The sequence below is a fragment of the Mastomys coucha genome, unplaced genomic scaffold (assembly GCF_008632895.1).
Source record: "Mastomys coucha isolate ucsf_1 unplaced genomic scaffold, UCSF_Mcou_1 pScaffold20, whole genome shotgun sequence".
Classification (NCBI taxonomy): Eukaryota; Metazoa; Chordata; class Mammalia; order Rodentia; family Muridae; genus Mastomys; species Mastomys coucha.
Genome location: NW_022196903.1, coordinates 129,061,542 through 129,082,805, shown reverse-complemented (window position 1 = coordinate 129,082,805; position 21,264 = coordinate 129,061,542). Strand labels below are relative to the sequence as shown.

Genomic DNA, 21,264 nt, shown 5'->3' with positions numbered 1-21,264 from the left:
CCTTGCCTCTGCACAGAGCAGTCCCCAAAGGCATTGGGACCCTTGCCTCTGCACAGAGCAGTCCCCAAGGGCGTCGGGACCCTTGCCTCTGCACAGAGCAGTCCCCAAAGGCGTCGGGACCCTTGCCTCTGCACAGAGCGGTCACCAAGGGCATCTGGACCCTTGCCTCTGCACAGAGCAGTCCCCAAGGGCGTCTGGACCCTTGCCTCTGCACAGAGCACCTGTGAGGTTCTCTCTAGTGAGCAGTAGACTGAATATCTCGGATGCCACAACACCCACTGAGGTCATTATAGAAATTACAGATTCCCCAGGACTCCCTGGCTTCCAAACTTGGCTTGCTTCCAAAGAAAGTCAAGGAAAGGTGACTGGAGAGGCGACCTGAAACAGCCTGTCACACCTGACAGCTGTGACTTCTCTGAATAGAAAATATTGCTCTAGAAATCACAACTGAAGCCGCATCGATCCCAAGGAGGCGGGCATCTCAGTCACTTACAGAAGGGACCTGTTGGAGTTGGATCTGGCTACTTTGTACTCAAATGCTAAATTCTGTAGCCCAAGACAAGCAGACTCCCAGTACGCCAGCTTTTGTTGTGCAAACCTTGCTCCCCAGTTTAAAACATTGGTTAAATAAAGGTGGCTTATCGCCAGTTATTGAAAGGAAGAGAAGTAGGCGGGTTTTCAGTTATCTGGCAGGTAGGACCTTGAGGAGAAGGAGAGGGAGAGAGGAGAAAGAGAGAGTTGATGACAGAAAAGAAGGAAGTGGGAGAGTGAATGAGGAGGAAGATAGACAGATAGAGCCTGAGGTCTCCATTAGATACGATGGACCAGGAGCGCATGCCCGAGTGAAATGGCCCCAGAGGGCAGGCTGGTGGAGCAGGAATAACCCAAGAAGACACAAACAGCCAGTGCTTGGGGAGCTCTGGTGGGAAGTAGCCATTCTAGCCCTTAGAGCATTAGACTAGAGGTACTCCCCCAGTAATTCCACAAAAGCTAAATAAATAAAACACAGTCTGAGTCTCACTCATTTGTAAGCTAGACAGAGATAGGAATAATTCAGTTATTTTACAGGAACCCATATTTGTCACCTCTTGCTGTCTTTGTGACACATCTGGCATCAATTTAAACCTCTTGAGTGTCCTACACTTAATCAAAGGAGAGTCAAATCGTGCTCTCTAATACTTCTTTTCTGTGGACGCCCTATTGGCCCTGAGCAGCCTCCTAGTGGGTTTCCTGGCTTCCTCTTGGACCCAGGACCTCTGAGTCCACCAGCAGCTGCCACCCATTGCTCTCGGTACGCTGGGGCTGCCAGGCTCTCTGCCTCCTCTCAGAAGGCTTCTGGTACCTTTCACCGATCAACACCACATCGGGGTTAGGACTGTGAAAACGTGCAAGTCCTGCGGTACAGTGGGAAGTAGAGAACACTGGCTGCCCCTTCCTAGGTTACAATTATGAGAAAATTGCATGCACGACTCTGCCTATTCGTCAAGGTCAAACACAGGACTTTCATCGGCCCTTTCCAATTTTAGTGGGTGAGCCAACCAGGGGAAAGCAATTGCTGTAACAAACAACCTCAATATTGCAGTGATTTTAGAGAATATAAATTCATTGCTAGTTAAGTTACAAAGGGGGCAGGGCAGGTGACACTGGGCTCTGTCCTGCCCTGTCGGTCAGGGGTCTGGACTCCTTCTGTCTGGTGTTTCTACATCTTAGGGCCTTGGCAGTCTCTTTTGGGTCATTGTATCCCAGCGCCTGCTGCTGTCCTGGAAGAAAAGGAAATGTGTTGTAGAAGCATGCATTCTGTTATATTAAGAACTTCTCATGGTTACAGATTACAGGCTTGAAACAATGTGGCAGCACTCTGTCTCTAGTCCCAGTGCCTGAGAGACTGAATCAAGGGCATTTTGAGTGTGAGGCCAACCTGGGCTACATAGTGAGTTCCTGACCATGTTAATGTTAGAGCAGCATGGCGAGACTTGTCTCAAATAAACAAACTAGATAAATAAGGACTCAAAGAAGCTTGAGCCCTTCATAATAGAGAAAGATCCCAGGCTTTGCTCTGCTAGAGGCTAAGGCTTTGTCCCTGAGCTCAGGTTGTCCTCCTGACTTATGTGCTTGCCACTGTGTCTAAAATAAAGCTGTCCCTAAGGGGCTGGAGAAATGGTTCAGTGGTTAAGAGCACTGGCTGCTCTTCCAGAGAACTAGGGTTTAATTCCCAGCACCCATATGGCAGCCCAGAACTGGCACCCTCGCAGAGACGGACCTGCAGCAAAACACCAATGCATATGAAATAAAAAATAAGTAAATCATTTTTAAAAATTATTCCTTTAAAAAATAAACATGTCCCTAGAAGCAACTCCTTCCTCTGGGGAGAGTTTTCTGAAGGCCAAGGACCAGCTGATATCCTGGGGCTGAAGAGAGAGAAGCAGGCAGGAACCAGGAACAGGGAAGAGAACGGAAAACAGAAGGAAAGAAAAGACCATAACAAGTAACAGAGCCGAGAGACGGAGAGAGCCCAGCAAAGAGTATTTGGGGGTTAAATGCAAATGTCAAGGAACCGAGAATCAGCCTTGCATCAGGAACTTGGCTTGTGGCTTATTCACTTCTTACAGGGAACTTGAGTCAGACCCAGAGTAGCACAGCTAGAGAGGACAAACAGGTTCCTGTTCTCAGAGTGTCCTTTAATAAAGCATAAAGACTCGTCAGCTCAGATTTATACACACCTAGATTTATCCAGCCCAAACGACTTTCTGGAATCCAGACTCTTAAGTGCTTTCTAGGCCCTGAGATTTAAACAAAAGCTTCCTAACAAGTCTCTCGCTGGGACGTAGCTATGAGAATAACAATACAATCCCAATCCAACTGAGATCCACCCACACACACCCACGCGCCCTAGCACTCAGTGGGGCTTGTTCATCCTTCTGTGACACCCTTGAGGCTCTAGCACGGGAGGCGATAGCTACCACTGCTGAACCCTTATCAGCCATGACAAAGCACACTGCTTAGGACCCTCGTTAATCTGCACCAGACCACAGCCACTTTATCAGCTTCAGGAAAACGACTGATGGTCAACCAAATTGGGACCTGAATAGTTGTTTTCCTGAGGATTTAAGAGCTGGGAGATAGAGGTCATGACCCTTGGCATTACTCCGAACACAAAAGACCATTGGGCCTATCTGTTCTCCCAGTTCTTTGCTCCTGGTCCCATCTCTGTGTCTCCTCCAGCAGGACGCGTGGATCTGTTCTGCCCTCAGGTTTTTCTCTTCCTGCCATCTTTCCTGCTACCGTTGCGACTGTCTTGGCAATTTATCATAGATGCAGTCACTCCATGCTATAGGATTCTCGTACAGTGTTCTTTACATTGTTCTTCCAGTATTGTCTAAGTCAGGGTTTCTATTCCTGCACAAACACCATGACCAAGAAGCCAGTTGGGGAGGAAAGGGTTTATTTAGCTTACACTTCCACACTGCTGTTGATCACCAAAGGCAGTCAGGACCAGAACTCAAGCAGGTCAGGAAACAGGAGCTGATGCAGAGGCCATGGAGGGATTTTCCTTACTGGCTTGCTTCCCCTGGCTTGCTCAGCTTGCTCTCTTATAGAATCCAAGACTACCAGCCCAGGGATGGCACCACCCACAAGGGGCTCTCCCACCTTGATCACTCATTGAGAAAATGCCTTACAGCTGTATCTCATGGAGGCATTGCCTCAAGGAAGGCTCCTTTCTCTGTCATAACTCCAGTTTGTGTCATGTTGACACACAAAACCAGCCATTACAAGTATTAATCTATCTCACGCGTGTCACAGCAGCCCTATGGTGTAGGTGCTCAACCCCAACCTCTCAATGAGGGACTAGAGGCTGATATTGTGTTACATTAGATTGGTAATCTGAAGATACATTGATTCTATGAAATAGAAATTAAATAGAGATTATTCTTTTCTTCCTTCCTTCCTTTCTTTCTCTCTTCCCTTCTTTCTTTCTTTCTTTCTTTCTTTCTTTCTTTCTTTCTTTCTTTCTTTCTTTCTTTCTTTTAAAGACAGCATCTCACTGGAACTCTCTGGGTAGACCAGGCTGGCCTTGAACTCAAAGAGGTCCACCTGCCTCTGCCTCCCGAGTGCTGGAATTAAAGGTGTGTGCCACCACGACACTATTCTGTCTTTCAGTCACCAGCAAAGGCATCACATAACACATATACTAACATCTGTCCTCTGTCCTTGCCACCAGAGCTTAGAATCGACTTCAGAATCCATAGCTCAGCTGTCCAGGGAATCCCTATCCATTCTGAGCCCTCTTCTGACCTCCCTGGACACACATATAGCATATACATAGATATTAAGACACCCATACATAATAATAATAATAATAATAATAATAATAATAATAATAATAATAATAATAATATAAGGCTGGGCATAGTTGCACATCCTGATCTCTGTGAGTTCAAAGTCAGCCTGCTCTATATTACGAATTCTAGGACAGCCAGGGCTACATAGTGAGATCCTGTCTCAAAAATTAAATGGTGGTGGTGCATGCCTTTAGTCTCGGCACCTGGAGGCAGAGGCAAGCAGAACTGTGAGTTCAATGCCAATCTGGTCTACAGAATGAGTTGCAGGACAGTTGGGGCTACACATAAAATCCCTATCTCTAGAAAACAAACAAACAAAAATCTAAATAAACAAACAAAAAATTAATTAAATGGCCTGGGGTGACACATGCCCCTTTTCCCAGCACTTAGGAGGTAGCGGAAGGCAGAGATCTGTGAGTTCCAGGACAGCTTAATGTACATAGGGAACTGTAGGACATCCTGGGCTATGTAGTAAGACCCTATCACATTTTTAAAAATTATATATGTATATATGAATAATATTTAAAAGTCAAGTAAATAAACAAATAAGTAAATAAACAAATAGCCATAAAAGGAAAAATAAGTATGCCTAATTTCATGGGAAGATGACTCGTTGGAATACAATCTCAGTAGATTACATAGAAACCTACTCTAGATGGGCTAGTGCTGCATGCCTTTAATTTCCAGCTCCTGGGAGACAGGGGAAGGTGGTTTTCTGTAAGTCCAAGGCCAGCCAGGTAGGTCTCCATAGCTAGTTCCAGGACAGCCAGGTCTAAGAGAGACTTTGTCTCAAACAACAACAACAAAAACCTTCCTCTGAAAAAGATGTATATTAATTTATCTATTTTTATAACTTTGCTTTGAACCATGAAACTTATTCCTTGCTTCAGGGATTTTATTTTCTTCCTCTCCTGGAGAGAGGTATAGAAATGTGAATGCACAGAAGATACAGCACTAACTGGGAGAGACCAAGGAGATGAACCCAGCATTGGCCACTCTACTCAGTTCTTGGCCTCTGACTCCAGCCTCCTTCTTCCTCCCTTTGTATGGAGCAGGATCGTGCTGGAAAGAGCTGCCTGCCGCAGTGTTCCACAGAGAAGTTATTATCTCCAGCTCCCTGTACAGGAAAGTGAGAGAAGGTGAGAGGAGTGTTTTTCTATGGCCTACCTTGGGCAAGAAGAAATTTGGCTTCTAGGATTCCTTTCTCAGAGTGTCTCTGAGTGGCTGGCTCTTTTACTCTGCTTCCACCCAGTGGCCCATGCATTTAGTATTTCATTTAACATCAAACTGTTTGTGTGGAAGAAGCCTGGGAAGTGATTCTCTGGCTTCTCACCCGACACAGCCACCCTACCTCACTTCTACCCACGTTCAGTGTCGGGATTTATGTACAGGTGTGGTTTTTAAAATATGGGAACTTAAGAGTTGGATGGAAATCTACAGATCTAATCCACAGCAAATAGCAATTACTTCTGCAGCCTGGCACTCCATCTCTTTGGACTCAATTAGATCTTGAGAGCTCATGCCATGTAGTCAGTGTCTATTGTAGTTGTTTGTTTGTTTGTTTGTTTGTTTTGCCTTGCTGTGACAAAATATCCGAGAGAAGAAACTTAAAGGGAGAAGCTGTTGTGGAATTATTACCCTGGGGTTGTTGCCTTTAAATATCTATTAGGGGTTTCTACCCCACTTCAAGCATTTAGTTCCCAAATAAAAGACAAAGAAACCTTTAGATTTATAATAAGCTTGAAAGCACCGAAGCTGGACAGGTATCAACCCTCTATGCTACTTTGTCAACTTCCCTGTGATGATCCCTAAGATATCACTGGCCATGTTCTGCCTGGGCAATTCCTACTCCATCAGGCCAGGCCTTGTGGCCTTGTGCTTAAGATCTACGCTACCCCATGGCTACTTCCTTCTTCCTGGTGCCTCAGACCCCAGCCCAAGAACTTTCAGTATGCCTCCCTCTCTTCTGCCCAGCCCAGGCTATAGACATCTTTACTAACCAATCAAGGGTAACTTAGAGGGCAAGGTTTGCACAACAAAAGTTGGTGTGTGTGAGAATTCACTCATCTTGGGGCAACCTGGTCTTAGGCTACAGTGTTTAGCATTTGAACACATGGCCGCACTAAACCAACCCCAACACGAAGCTTTATTTTGCCCACAGTTTTTAAAGGGATATTAATCCATCGTGGCCAAGAGGCATGGTGACAGGAAGGTGAGGCAGCTGGTCATATTGTATCCACATTCAGAAGGCAGAGAGAGGTGAAGGCTGGTACCGAGCTCCCTTTCTCCTCTTTACCCAAGTACTCAGTCTAGGACTCCAGCCCTACGATGCTGTCACCACATTTAGGTGGGTCTCTCCTGCTCAACTAAACCTCTCTGGAAATGCCCCCAGAGATATAGTCAAAGGTCTGTCTCCTAGATAACTGTAACCCAGTTGAGTTGACTGTCAAGGCTAGCCATCATGCCCACAGTTGTACGGCATTGTCCCTCTGCCACCCAGCAGCACTGGCTATTTTCTGAAGGCATGGAAACCGGCCTAACCCCTAGTTCCCATCCCATTTAAGCCTGGAATTCTGACTCAAGATTCTTAATAAAATTTGCTTAAAGATGTTTTCAAAATATCCACAATGTCCCCATCTCTCTCTCTCTGTCTCTCTCTCTGTCTCTGTCTCTCTGTCTCTGTCTCTGTCCCTCTGTCTCTGTCTCTGTCTCTCTCTCTCTCTCTCTCTCTGTCTCTCTCTCTCTCTCTCTCTCTCTCTCACACACACACACACACACACACACACACACACACACACACCTCAAGTGCATTTGATTTTGTCTGGTTGAGCAATGTTTCCATTAAGGCTAAGTTCTTCAGGAATCAAGCCACACATCCCTGGAGATGAGGCCAGGGATGTAGAGAGTGCAGGAGGGTCTCCTCCGGCTCCTGGGCTGTAAATGATGAAAGCTCTTAGATATGGATGCTAAAAACTGGGCTGAGGAGATGGCTCAGCAAATACAGGCGCTTGGTGCTCAGGCCTGATGACCTGAGTTGAACCTATAGCCCCCTCCACCCTCCACAAGCACACCAGTGGCACAAGCCAGAACTTGCTTCTGTGTACACACACAAACACAGTATCTTTTATAAATTAGTCGTATGATAGTAGGGGCTTAAAGACCACAAATTGTACCCCATACACATCTCTTCTGTCTTTGCTTGATATGTGTACATATGTATGCATGTAGCTCAGGCTGGACCAGGATGATCTTGACCCCCCAATATACCAGACTTTCTCTGGCTGGGATTATAGGGATTTTTTAAAAAGAGAACATATCTGGAACCACTAGACTCCTCCCATCACAGACACATCCTCCTTTCTCTTCCTCTGCTGCCTTCAATGACACGGAGTGTCTGTTCCTTTTGGGAGAGTGAAGTCCCTTTGTGCTCTTCTGGGCCAGCCCCAGAGAAGAGGAAGCACCCTGGAGAAAGGGCTGTTTCTTGAGTTTTGCATCTATCTTAAGTAATCCCTTTCTATTTGTTGTTTTTCCCCAAGACTGATTTATCTTTATTTTATATGCATGAGGGTTTGCCTGCATGTGTGTCCGTGTAGCGCATGAGCATGCGCACACGTGTGTCTGTGTGTGTGCATGTGTGTGTCTGTGTGTGTGTGCATGTGTGTGTATGTGTGTCTGTGTATGTCTGTGTATGTGCATGTATGTGTCTGTGTGGGGGTGCATGTGTGTGTGTCTGTGTGTGTGTCTGTGTATGTCTGTGTGTCTGTGTATGTCTGTGTGTGTGCATGTGTCTGTGCGTGTGCATGTGTGTGTCTCTGTCTGTATGTGTGTGTGTTTGTGTGTGTGTATGTGTATCTGTGTGTCTTGTGTGTGCATGTGTCTGTGTGTGTGCATGTGTGTGTCTCTGTCTGTGTGTGTGTGTGTGTGTATGTATGTGTGTGTGTCTTTGTGTCTGTGTGCGTGTGTCTGTGTATGTATATGTATGTGTGTCTGTCTGTGTGTCTATGTGTGTGTGTGTGTCTGTGTCTGTGTGTGCATGTGTGTGTCTGTGTGTGTGTGCGTGTCTATGTGTGTGTGTTTCTGTGTGTGTGTGTGCATGTGTACATGTATGTGTGTATCTGGTGCAGTAAACGGCACCTGACACCATGGCGCTGGAAACAGAAGGTTGTGAACCGCCTCATGGATTCTGAGACCCACACCATCTCTCCAGCCACTATTTTTTTTCTAATTAGCCTTAGTTTAACTCAGTCCACTTTATTTTGATGGTTTTTTGGATGTTTTGCTTTGCTTGTTTGTTTGAGACAGGGTTCATTCTGTAGCCTAGGCTGATACAGAACTCATTATACAGCCTAGGCTAGACCTCAAACTCTTATCAATCCTCCTGTCTCAGTCTCCCAAGTCCTTGAATTACAGATATGAGCTACCCCTTCTAGCTCCCATATCAATCATTTGAGGGGGGCAGTGGGGAGTTTACCACAGGATTTCTCTGTGTGAACCTGGCTGTCCTGGAACTTGATCTGTAGGCCAGGCTGGCCTCGATTTAGAAATTAATGAAAACGTGAGTAGCTAGTTAGTCTCAAGCTTTGACTCCTCCCACCCATCAAACTGCCTTGCTATTATTAGCTTCCAAATTATATATCCAGCCTGGGCTCCGCCACTCAGCCCTAGGCTATTTTATATCCAGCCTGGGCTCCGCCACTCAGTCCTAGGCTATTCTGCACTACCTCCTCAGAATTCCCCCAGAACATTTCATAGACATCTGAAAACCAAATGCATTCATAGCTGGGCTCCTGAAATTGACCCCAAAATGTCTTATTTGGAGACAGAATCTCACACAGTAGCCAGGTCTAGAACTCACTATGTAGCCCAAGCTACTCTCAAACTCACTGCAATCCTCCTGCCTTGGGATTATAGGCATGATCCACTACACTTGGCCCAAAGTATGTTCTGTTTTTTCTTTTCTTCTTTCCTCCTTCTCCTCTTCCTCCTCCTCCTCCTCCTCCTCGAGATAGAGTTTCACTACACAGCATTGGCTGGCTCACAACTGTAGAAAAGGCTGGCCACAGCCATTTGCTAGCCTTTGCTCTCATGTGTTGGAATCAAAAGCAGCCATTACCACCACGCTCAGCAAAGCGTTCTTTCTGCAGCCTTCCCAGTTGCCATGTGACCCATCATCCCAGTCTCCTAGTTACTTTCCATACCTGCCCGCCCACTCTATCACTACCCAGACAATGCGCAATTAAGAAAGTGCAGGAGGATGACCACCACAGAGGTGAGCAGAAGAACTCGAAGTGCAAATCAGAATGCTTCGTCTTAGACAGGGTTTCACTGCTGTGGAGAGACACGGAGACCACCGCAACTCTTAGAAAGGGCACACTTAATTGAGGCTGGCTTACAGTTTCAGAGGTTCAGTCCGTTATCCTCATGACAGGAAGCACGGCAGCATCCAGGCTGATGTGGTGCTGGAGGCTGAGACTTCTATCTACATCCTGATCCACAGGCAGCAAGGAGAAATTGTGTGCCCAAAAGGAGACCTCAAAGCCCGCTCCCACAATGACACACTTCCTTCAACAAGGCCACACCCATTCCAAGAAGGCCACACCTAATAGTGCCACTCCCCGAGAACCAAGCTTTCAAATACATGAGTCTGTGAGAACCATTCCTATTCCAACCACCACAATAGTCATCTACCATTTAATAAGAAAGGCTAGGAACTAGAATTCATGTATAGTTTCAAAAAGTTGATTAATGAATTTTAATGACATGACAGATTGCCCAAGACTTTTATTGAACTGCACACCAAAACATGATGGCTGAGTGTCACTGTCAAGCTGACTGGATTTAGAATCACTTGGGAGACACAGCTCTCAGCGAGTCTGTGAGAGAATTTCCAGAGAATTTTAAATGAGATGGAAGGCATACCTACACTGTGGTTGGCACCATCCCCATAGCACAGGTTCCCACTAACCCAAAACAAAAGAGAGAAAAAGAAGTGTGAAGAGTCCCAGTCAAGTGACCCTGTCCACGGGAGAGTCCCAGTCACATGACTCTGTCTGCGGGAGAGTCTCAGTCACGTGACTCTGTCCGCGCGGGGACTACCTCCACGGTGACCACACTCTCTTAAATCGTGAGCCAAAGAAGTCCTTTCCTTAAGTTGCCTCTGCCGTGCATTTTGTCACAACAATAAGAAAAACTAAGCTGATACAGAAGCATCCTCAGGAGAAAAGTTTTCTTTGGCCCTTGATCTCTCCCTTACCCATCAGCCTCTGCTAAGACGGCTCAGAAAAGTTCAGACTTCTCTTTACCAAAGCAAGTCATAGAAACCAGAATGCTCCCTAAAGCCAACCAACCCCAAAATAGTTACATTCCCCCGTCTTTCTGAGTAAGAACTGACCATAAATAAACTCCCGATCAACCGTCATCAGGGCTGTCTCTTTGGCTTCCTGGGCTTCGTGAGAGCCATCAAAGGAATTCAGGCAGGACAGACACAGTGTGGTCAGTAGATTACTGCAGAGGAGAGAGGACCATTCTCACGGCAAGAGTGGCACTGGCTTTGTGGAATTTATCAATTTTTAAGAACAGACGGCTTTTCCTGCCGTGCTTTTTCCTGTCCAAGTGATTGATGGGCTCGTTTGACTGATCTTTACGGAAGGAAGCACTGATAGGCATTGTCCGCTATCTGAAGCCGGCAGCTGGATAGCAGTCTTGTAACATTTGGATAATTTTGTCTTAGTGACCTTCCAGTCATTTCAAAATGTCATGTCTCCACCTGAGGATAGAGGCATGACTCCGAGTCCATTCTTTCCACCAGCAGTGTTTCTGTTTGGTCAGTTTTTTTTAAACAAGTTTTCTCTTTGTAGCACTGACTGTCCTGAAACTCACTTTGAGGACCAGGCTGGCCTCAAACTCAGAGATGATTTGCCTCTGCCTCCTGAGTCTTACAGTGTCTAGTCTAGGTTTTACAAGCTGTCAATCATGAGTGACCTCCAAGCCTGCTAGTAATTAGGAGCCAGTGAAATGGCTCAGAGGGTAACAGTGCTTGCTGTCAAGCCTGAAGACCTGAATTTGATCCTAAGGTCCCTGATGGTACTAGGAGATTCCTAAAAGCTGTCTGATCTCTACAAACATGCCACGTTATATTCTATATTCATGCTAGTATGAACACTCAGGTGCACCTGCACACACACACACACATACAGGCACAGACACATGCTCATACACATACATTCTCACACACACATACTCTCTCTCACACAGGCACACAGGCATGCACACACACATACATATGCTCACACACATGTTCTCACACACACAGGCAAATAGGCATGCACACACACACACACACACGCTCACTCACACACGCACTCACACACACTCCAATGCACATACATACTGTTTTTTTATTTTAAATAAGTTAGTTATGTAACACAATTTGTTTGATTTTAAGTTTTAAAATCCCCATTCCAGAAGTGACCCTGTCCCCGCAACCAAGAAGAAATGCTGTGGCTGAAGAGCCAAGAAGAATGTGACACATGCCACCTTGCAGGGCACCTACCCTCCATGCACTGCACAACCTCCTACTCTCCCTGCTCAATCTCTGATCCACAAGTCTGCCCATGCTCCATTCAACCTAAGTTGAACAATGGATAATTTACCTGGGTCTTTGGGTCTTCAACCTAAAGGCTCCCATGTCAAATAGAATTACAGTTAATTAGCTTTGTAATGGCTTTTCTCATTAGTCTGTTACCTGTTGGCTTTAATTGTTTCAAATTTGACCATTCAGAGGGAAAAGTTGAAGTTCCACAGAGAAGGGAAGGGTAAGCATATGAGAGCAAAACCCAAAGACATTGAGTGTGCTCTGTTTATGCCACTGGGCTTGCGAATTCGTAAAAGGCTTTTATAACTATAAGACAAAGCTGAGCTGAGATGGGAAGACAACAGCCCCTCGAAGCTAAAAGCAAATGCTAAGCATACAAGGTGATGGCTTCACCGCAGAAAGGAAACAGTCTGAGGACTTTAAAACCCAGCCAAGCACCAGAGAGAGCATCTCTGCTCTTGAAGATGGCCCAAGTTCGGTTCCCAGCACCCACACTGGAAGGCTTACATCTCTAGCTCAGGAGCATCCTAAGCCCCTTTCACAGGCACCAGTGCTCACAGGGGCGCACACACACACACACACACGCACAGAGAGACACACACAGAGACACACAGAGACACACACACACAGACATGCACACACACAGAGACACACACACAGACACACACACAGACATGCGCACACACAGAGAGACACACACACAGACATGCACACACACAAAGAGACACACACACAGACATGCGCACACACAGAGAGACACACACACAGACACACACACACAGACATGCACACACACAGAGACACACACACAGACACACACACACACAGACATGCACACACACAGACACACACACACACACACACACAGGCACACACACACACACACACACACACACACACACACACACTGTAAAATAGTAAAAGCCTGGTGGGCTGGAGACAGCTCAGAGGTTAAGAGCAAGTATTGTTCTTCCAGAGAACCTAAGTTTGATTTCTAACACACATGTCATGGCTCACAGTCTCCTGTAACTCCAAAGGAGACACACACACTCACACACACACACATAGACATGCACTCAGACACAGAGACACACACACAGACACACACACAGAGAAACACACAGACATGCACATACACACAGACATGCACACACAGACACACAAACATGCACACCCACACACAGACATGCACACACACAGACACACAGACATGCACACACACACACACACACACACAGACATGCACACAGCACACAGAGCATTGTTTAAAATATAATAAATTACATCTTTTAAAAAACCTCAGTGATCTCAGGGATCTGCTTGTTCCTCTAATAAGACATATTACTAGGCAAAATAGTATTATAGAATATTTTAGCCTGATGTGTTGACTCCATCTGTAACCCTAGCTCCTTACATGCTGAGATTGGGGGAGGGGCGGGTCTCTATGTGTCTAAGACAGCCTGGGTTACAGAGAAGAGACCCTGTGACCCAAACAAAAATGAAACATGGAAGATTCTTGAATTCTATCTGTGGATTGTGTTGTTAACAATTGTTGACAATTATCATTATTAGTATGAAAACTGTACATGTGTACAATGACAGAATACAGTAAATAAGTTTTTGAACTTGATATTTTAAACTATTATATATGTACATATACATAGACTTGAGCAGTAAGTAAGTTAATGAATAAAGAAACACAAATTGAAGAAGTTAGGTAAAAGAAAAGATTTGTCTGATTTAGAAATATGAGTCCCAAGGAGGTGTGGTGGTCCACAACTGTAATTGCCATATTTGGGAGGTAGAGGCAGGAAGATCAGCAGTTAAGTGTTAGCCTGGGTTGTGTAAAACTCTCAAAAAGAAAACGAGAAAGAATTATAAGTTGTGACCCGTGACATGCCTTCTTGTTTTTATTAACCTAATACTATGTCTCTGCAAGGACGCCTAGAGTGATCCCAGCTAAGGAGCGATGAGGACCTCTAGGGATGACTTTTATCTCTGATCACATTTGCCTCTGGAGCCCAGATGACCTGAGTGGTTTCCTTGGTGAGCAGGAAATCTGCATGCCTAGTGTGGCTAGAAAACAAGGAAGACGCTAGGACCTGAGATCCAGAAAACCCTAAGAAGCAGTTTGAAGGGAGTCTTGTGACACAAAGATGGGACATTCCCCATGGGAACAACTGCAACAGACAGAGCCACTGTCACACAATATGCTAATATTGTAGTTTTTAAAAAACCCTCATTGATCGTCTCCGAAGCTTGTGTAAAATGACTAAGTGTAATTGCCAGTCAATACTATCCAGACATCAAAAAAAGATACAATTGTATCATTTCTGACAACACAAATGATCTGGGAAGACATTATGTATGTGCAATAAACCAGACACAAAAAGGCAAAATGTGCATGACCTGGTAGGATGTGGACTCTAAAACAGTTGTCATGGAGGACAGAAAAGTGGTTACTAGTCATAGGGACTGAGAGGAGTCAATGGATACAAAGTTACAAGTAAACTCCAAGGTTGATTTTGGTATACAAGACCACAGTTATAGTTAGGAAGCCGGAGCGATATGTTTTGGATTTTAGAGACTGGTCTTGAGAGAAGCCCAACCCTAGGCAGACCTGGAACTCACTATCCAGGCTACCCCAAGTTCATGGCAATACTCCTGCCCCTGCCTGGCAAGTACTAGGATTTTAGAGATGAGCCACCACATCAGGCTTATTACACTTTCCTAACAGACTAGAAGAAAGGATCTACCATGTCCTCACAACCAATAGACGGTAAACATCTGAGGAAATGATTGTGTTCATGCATTATCACATGATGTATTTATGCATGGGAAGAGTCCATTGTAGTCCTGGGGCGCTGGCTCAGCAGTAAAGAGCATGCCTATTCCTTCCTCAGCAGGACCCATCTGTGCACCAAGAAAAGAGGAGTACCCAGCCCTCTTGTGACATATAGGACACCCATTGTGGGCTTGAACTGTGATGCCAGGCTCCCTGAAAAGCCATTGGTACCTACAAGTCATAAAAGCCAGGAGCTACACAGACTCCTGGCCTACAGCCGTCTCACAGCAACCTTATGTGGTCCATTAGCCCACCAGTGTTGGTCAAGCCCATGATTGAGTGTTGAAGTAGAAAACTGGGAAAACCTTCAGATCTGTTCCTTCTGTTCCACCATTTTGGTGAGAGACACTGTGGTAGGAAGGTCTAGAAGCCTTGAAAGAGCCTGCCCCCTCCTCTCAGAAAGAGGAGAGACTCTCTGCTGTCCACTGCTTCACTCCCCGCGGTGTCCAGCTACCTGTGGTCAATCACTGCCCTCCTTAAGTGAAAAATTCAAGAAATTAACAATTCATAAGTTTCAAATTATACAGCATTGGATGTAGTGTGATGGAATCACATACCATCCTGCTCTGCCCTGCCTCATGATACAGATGATCCCTGTACCCTACGCCCAGTGGATCCCTGCTGGGAGCGCTACCCACCCAGCAGTCAACATACAGATGATCCCTGTACCCTACGCCCAGTGGATCCCTGCTGTGGGATACCCGCCCAGCAGTCACACATACAGATGATCCCTGTACCCTATGCCCAGTGGATCCCTGTTGTGAGCGCTACCCACCCAGCAGTCACTTAGTAACTGTCTCACCGAATCAACTGCTGTGCAATTGGGATGCATGTGCCCAGATAACCTTTATTTTACTAAGTAATGGCCTCAGAGCATGAGATAGTGGCAATTCAGGCAGGCCAGCATTAAGCTGAATGTCACACAATGCCTCCCTAAATAAAAAATAAAATAAAATTCTCCACTTAAGAAAAGAAAAGCAAAAAAAAAAAAAAAAAAAAAAAAAAAAAAAAGTCATTAGCTGAAATCAAATCTACATTTGTATGGCTAATCTCATTGTGTTTGTTTGTTTGATGTGGGGTGATGTAGGAGGGTGGTGTGTATGAAGGTGTTCATGGTGCCACAGTACATTGTGGAGATCAGAGGATAGTTTTATGTAGTTGGTTCTCCCCTTTCACCTTTATGTGGGTTCCAGGGATGAAACTCCAGTCACCAGGCTTACATGGCAAACACCATGTCCACTGAGCAATCTCTCTGACTCCTTTATTGTTGCTCAGCTCTTCTTATACCTAGTTTACAAACTGAACTCTATCACAGATGTGCATGTGTCACACGGAGCTTAGATAAGATTTGATGATCTCTGGGGCTTCAGGGGTTCACTGGGAGTCTTGGAACATATTCTTTGTGAATGTGGGGTGTGTAGGAGCTACTTCACCACACATGGAAAGCATTAAAGTCACTTAAAGTCCCTTCAAGAAGGGAAAGGGCAGACGGCGATGATCATGGTCTCTCCATAGTCTTGTTTCATTTGCCTGTTTATCTTTGAAAAAAGCAGGGTTTAAAAAAAAAAAACAAATAAAAACAAACAGTGTCTGGCTTTTGTGATACTACTGTGAACATAAAGATGAAACTAGGCAGCAGTGCCCTCGGCTGCTCCTCAAGTAGTGGTTTGTCTTACCAAACACAAACTCCTGTTTGAAATACATAGTTGTTCTAGCACATTTGCTCTCAGAAATAAACTCCTGATTTAGATCCACACATGGAAGGGAATCCTGAGAAAATGTCTATTTAGCTAGTGTGCTAATTTTCTTGAACACAGCAGAAATTATCCTAGAGTATAGCTTTCGAACTCCATTGTGCAGATTTACCAAACATTCTGATTGTCGTTGCTGTGTGACTCATTCCTCAAATGAGTCTCATAAAGCAGCAGCCCCTTTTCTTATTCCAGGGATCTTATGAATCACGAATTCAGCCTAAGCAAGGTGAAGATGCCACTTCTTCTGATAGTTTTAATTGTTCCTATTCATTCATTCATTCATTCATTCATTCATTCATTGAAACAGAGTTTCACTATGCAGCCCCAGCTGTCCTAGAATGCATTATATAGACCAGGCTGGCTTCAAACTCACAGAGATCCCCTTGCCTCTGTCTCCCTAGTGCTGGAATTAAAGGTGTGTGCTATTTCGCTTCGCTGAGGATAAAATTTCTCTGCTTCTCAGTGTCACTGCAAATATTTAATGGTTGAGGCTTATTTTTTTATTTTTTTTAATTCTGAGACAGACAGGGTCCCTGCCTCTCACCTCCTAAGCACAGGGATTGTAGGCATGCACCACCACATCTGGCTAAAATAGGAAAGTTTGCAGTTTTATTCTTATTGTTTTCCTTTCTTTCTTTGTTTGTTCCTTTCTTCCTTCCTTTCCTTCCTTCTTTCTTTCTTTCTCTCTTTTTTCTAGACGAAGTTTTATGTATCCCAGGCTGGTCTTGATCCTGCTATGTAGCTGCATATATATGGCCTTAAACTCCTGTCACCCTGCCTTAACCTCCCAAGTGCTAGGATTACAAGTCTGAGCCATCAAGCCAAGCAATTCTGCTTCTCTTTAAATTTTTAAAAATAAAAATGGTTTTATTTCATTATTATCCAAGTACCTTCCAAGAAAGAGGTAAGGTACAAGTTACCATGTGAAATATGGGCTTTGGGGAGCCCGGGAGCCCCCTGCTGGCCTGGGCTGGACTTTAGGGAGCTCCCTGCTGGCCTGAGCAAGCCTTTGGGGAGCTCCCTGCTGGCCTGAGCTGGGCTTTGGGGACCCCTGCTGGCCTGGGCTGGGCTTTGGGGAGCCCCCTGCTGACCTGAGCTGGGCTTTGGGGAGCCCCCTGCTGGCCTGGGCTGGGCTTTGGGGAGCCCCCTGCTGGCCTGGGCTGGACTTTAGGGAGCACCTGCTGGCCTAAGCAATTCTTTACCTGCTTGTCTCACATTCTGGACTGCACTGCCTTACCTTTTCCCAGAGAAGGGAGTCTTGGGTATTTGGCCCACCATCTTGCACTACTAGGCAAATGCTCTATTACTGAACAATCTTTCCAACCTCACCTGGGGTTATCAAAAAAGCGTTTTCATGTAGTCTCTCTGTGTGGTTTGAACTTCTTCAGATATGGTGGCCTTAAGCCATGAGCCTTCTTCATGGAGTGTAGTGTGTCTATTCATTCCAGATAGGGCCCTGATCTAGTTTTCTATTGTTGCTTCTATTAAACACTGTCCAAAAGCACCTAAGGGGAGTAAGGGGTATACTTGACTTACTTATCCAAGTCACAATCCATCAAGAGAAACCAGGGAGGAATGTAACTCACTGGCTTTCATCTAGGCTAAAACTTGGTTACCTTTCTCATGCAGCCCACTGCCACCCGCCTAGGGAATGGTGCTGCCCGCAGTGGACTGTACTCCCCAACAATTAACAATCTAGATAGTAACTGCCATCTGCCTAGGGAATGGTGCTGCCCTCAGCGGACTGTACTCTCTAACAATTAACAATCTAGATAGTAACTGCCACCTGCCTAGGGAATGGTGCTGCCCGCAGCAGGCTGTACTCTCCAACAACTAACAATCTAGATAGTACCTCACAGGCAAATGTGATCTGAATCTCACAATTGAGACTCCCTTCTCAAATAACCATATGTTCTGTCAAGTTGGCAGTTAAGGTTATTTGAGTTGGAATTTCTTCATAAGAGGGAAGAGATATCATTGATGGTCAGGGCCTGAGATGGATGTTTCCAGGGGTTTTTGGGTTCTTGCTCAAAGAACTGAAATAAAGAATCACACAAAGTTGTAAAAGTAACAAGAAGACATTATTTAAAACACAGTGACAAAGCAGGTCAGACACGCTGTCAAGATATTTGGGGACTCTGGTGGTTTAAAGCTTCCTTTTATGGGGTTCCAAGAAAAAAGTTTAGTTACTAGAGGCATAGTTTGGATGGTTTGTTATTTTATTTTTTGAGATTTATTTTTCATTTATGTGTATGACTGGGTACCTATGTAAGTTTATGTGTGCCCAGTGAGTACTGGAATCCATGGAGGCCAGAGGACATCAGAGCCCCTAGAACTAGGATTACAGACAATTGTAAACTACCTGATGTAGATGCTGGGGAACCAAGCTGGCTCCTCTACAAGAGCCCTGAGTACTCTTAGCCACTGAGTCATCTCTCTAGTCGCAAAGATTTATTTTTAGTTCATGCAGAGGAGGCTAGGGTCATTGGATCCCCCGGAGCTTGACTTACAGGCAGTTAGGAGATGCTCAATGTGGATACTGGGAACCAAACCTGAGTCCTCTGCAAGAGCAGGCTAGGCTCTTAACCACTGGTCCATATCTCTAGCTGATTTGCTATTTGAATTGGTAAATTAGGTTTTAGAATTACTTCCTCTAGCCTGGTAGTCACAACACTCCCCCTTTAACTGCAGCACTCGGAGGCCGAGGCAAACAAATCTCTGAAGTCAAGGCCAGCTTGCCCTACAAGTAAGTTCCAGGACAGCCAGGGCTACACAGAGAAACTCTGTCTTGATACCTTCCCCCAAATGTTCCCCTTCTGTGTCTGTCCCTTCCCTTAACACTAAGCTTCATCATATACACACACAAGCATAAGCATGTGATATATAGAGTATTTTCCCTAAAGGTTCACTTTGAGGAAAAACTTTGATCTGTCTGTGCATTCACAGAAAACCGGTTCAGGCTGGATGGGCTTTCCTACTCTCCTACCTGGCTTTGGTGGGTAAGTGGAGCAGGACTGAATGGAATCTAAGTTTTCTGGCTGTTCAGGGGAAGATAAACGTACTCTGTTACTCAGAATGAGATGTGTATGCACCAGATGCAGGCTCCGAGGTTTCCAAGAGCATTGTCGAGGAGTGTGAGCCTAGCCCACACCCAGCGGAGCCCCAGCTTGCTAAGATCCCCTATGCTTGCCTGCCCTGTAGGGTCATCAGACCCTCATCTGAGATTCCTGCACCTCAGCTGCAGGGAGTCATGACTGGATGCACATAGCATGTGACTGTAGGGGAGGTGGGAGGCGCCCTGCAGTTCCTTGGTGATGCAGCTAGAGAGATGGCTCAGTGGTTAAGAGCACTGACTGCTCCCATGCGTCATCTCCCGTGCTGCAAGTCAGCTTCTCAGGCACACAGCTGCATTGCAGTCACCCATGCTCCTACAAAGAACCTCAATAGATTCATTGTTTCTCCATGCGAGACTTGGAACCCTTCTTTTGTTCAGTCTATCCCCTATCGGGGGTGAATGGATGCTTCTTTGTGTTTCCTGAGGAAATGACACACAGCACACACCACACAGCACACACCACACACAGCACACAGACCACACATAATAGATCACACAACACACAGCACACAGCACATATCCTTCAGTATATTTTGATCGTTTCTTCCTCTCTCTCTCCCCCTCTCTTTCTCGCTCTTCCTTTCTTTGTTCCTTTCTTGGCAGGTTCTACCATGCATGTAGTCTTGGCACTAACTGTGTACATCAGGCTGGCCCCAAATTCACAGAAATCCACCTGCCTTTGCCCCTCGAATGCAAGGATTAAAGGTGTGCGCCACCAAATCTAGCTTATTTTGAAGTGTGCATTGTCATCCAGAAAACAAAACAAAGCATGAAAAAAATGGGTGGTAAATGGAAGCTCAAAGTCATTCTCCAATACCTCACAAGTTCGCAAGTTTGAGGCCAGCCTAGACTTTAGCAAATCTGTCACAAAAAGCATTTAATTAATTAACTAACTAATTATTTAATACCAAACTTCAGTTGTCCTGTGGCCTCCACCCAGAGATTCTGATTTGTAGCCAAGGAATCTGCATTAAATCTGCTCAAATGGGGGCTGGTGAGATGGCTCAGTGGGGAAGAGCACTGACTGTTCTTCGGAAGGTCATGAGTTCAAATCCCAGCAACCACATGGTGGCTCACAACCACCCATAATGAGATCTGACGCCCTCTTCTGGTGCGTCTGAAGACAGCTACAGTGTACTTACATATAATAAATAAATAAATCTTTAAAAAAATATTTAAAAAAAAAAAATCTGCTCAAATGATGCTGATGTCAAAGAAAAGCTGGGATCTGGTACCTCCAGATGGTCCCACGTTTTTGTATCTCAGAAAAAAAAAACCAATTTGACAGGCATGTGAATAGCAGTGAGCAAAGAGAGAGACTTCATTAGAAAGGAAAAAGACCTTGTTCTAGCATTCCAGTGGAGAGTTCAAATCATTGCTTCATTGTTTAATTTAGAGAGAAAGAGACAGAGACAGAGACAGAGACAGAGACAGAGAGAAGACAAGCTCCAGAAGGAGATAGACTGGAGCAAAGAAATTTTATCACCTCAATGGTGCTAGTATACTAAGGGTTGAGGTTTTTCTGTCATATAGAGAGAAGGATTTGGGTCATTGGCATAGCATGGGTTTTACATTTTTTAAATTATGTTTTACTGAGTGTGTGTGTGTGTATCTAC

At 45.2% G+C, this 21,264-nt stretch overlaps 1 protein-coding gene across 5 annotated transcripts in view; it reads right to left on the bottom strand.

The window, feature by feature from the left end:
• Window positions 1-9,869, bottom strand: part of Fam234b (family with sequence similarity 234 member B) — a 114,760-nt gene extending 104,891 nt beyond the window's left edge. For 3 of the 5 annotated variants that reach the window (XM_031383658.1, XM_031383656.1, XM_031383659.1), the window contains exon 1: window positions 9,734-9,868. The gene's annotated coding sequence lies outside the window, so the exon portion shown is untranslated. Of the gene's footprint in view, window positions 1-9,733 lie in introns of all 5 variants that reach the window. The other 2 variants (XM_031383654.1, XM_031383660.1) reach the window with 2 other exon arrangements.
• Between the last annotated feature and the right edge of the window lie 11,395 nt (window positions 9,870-21,264).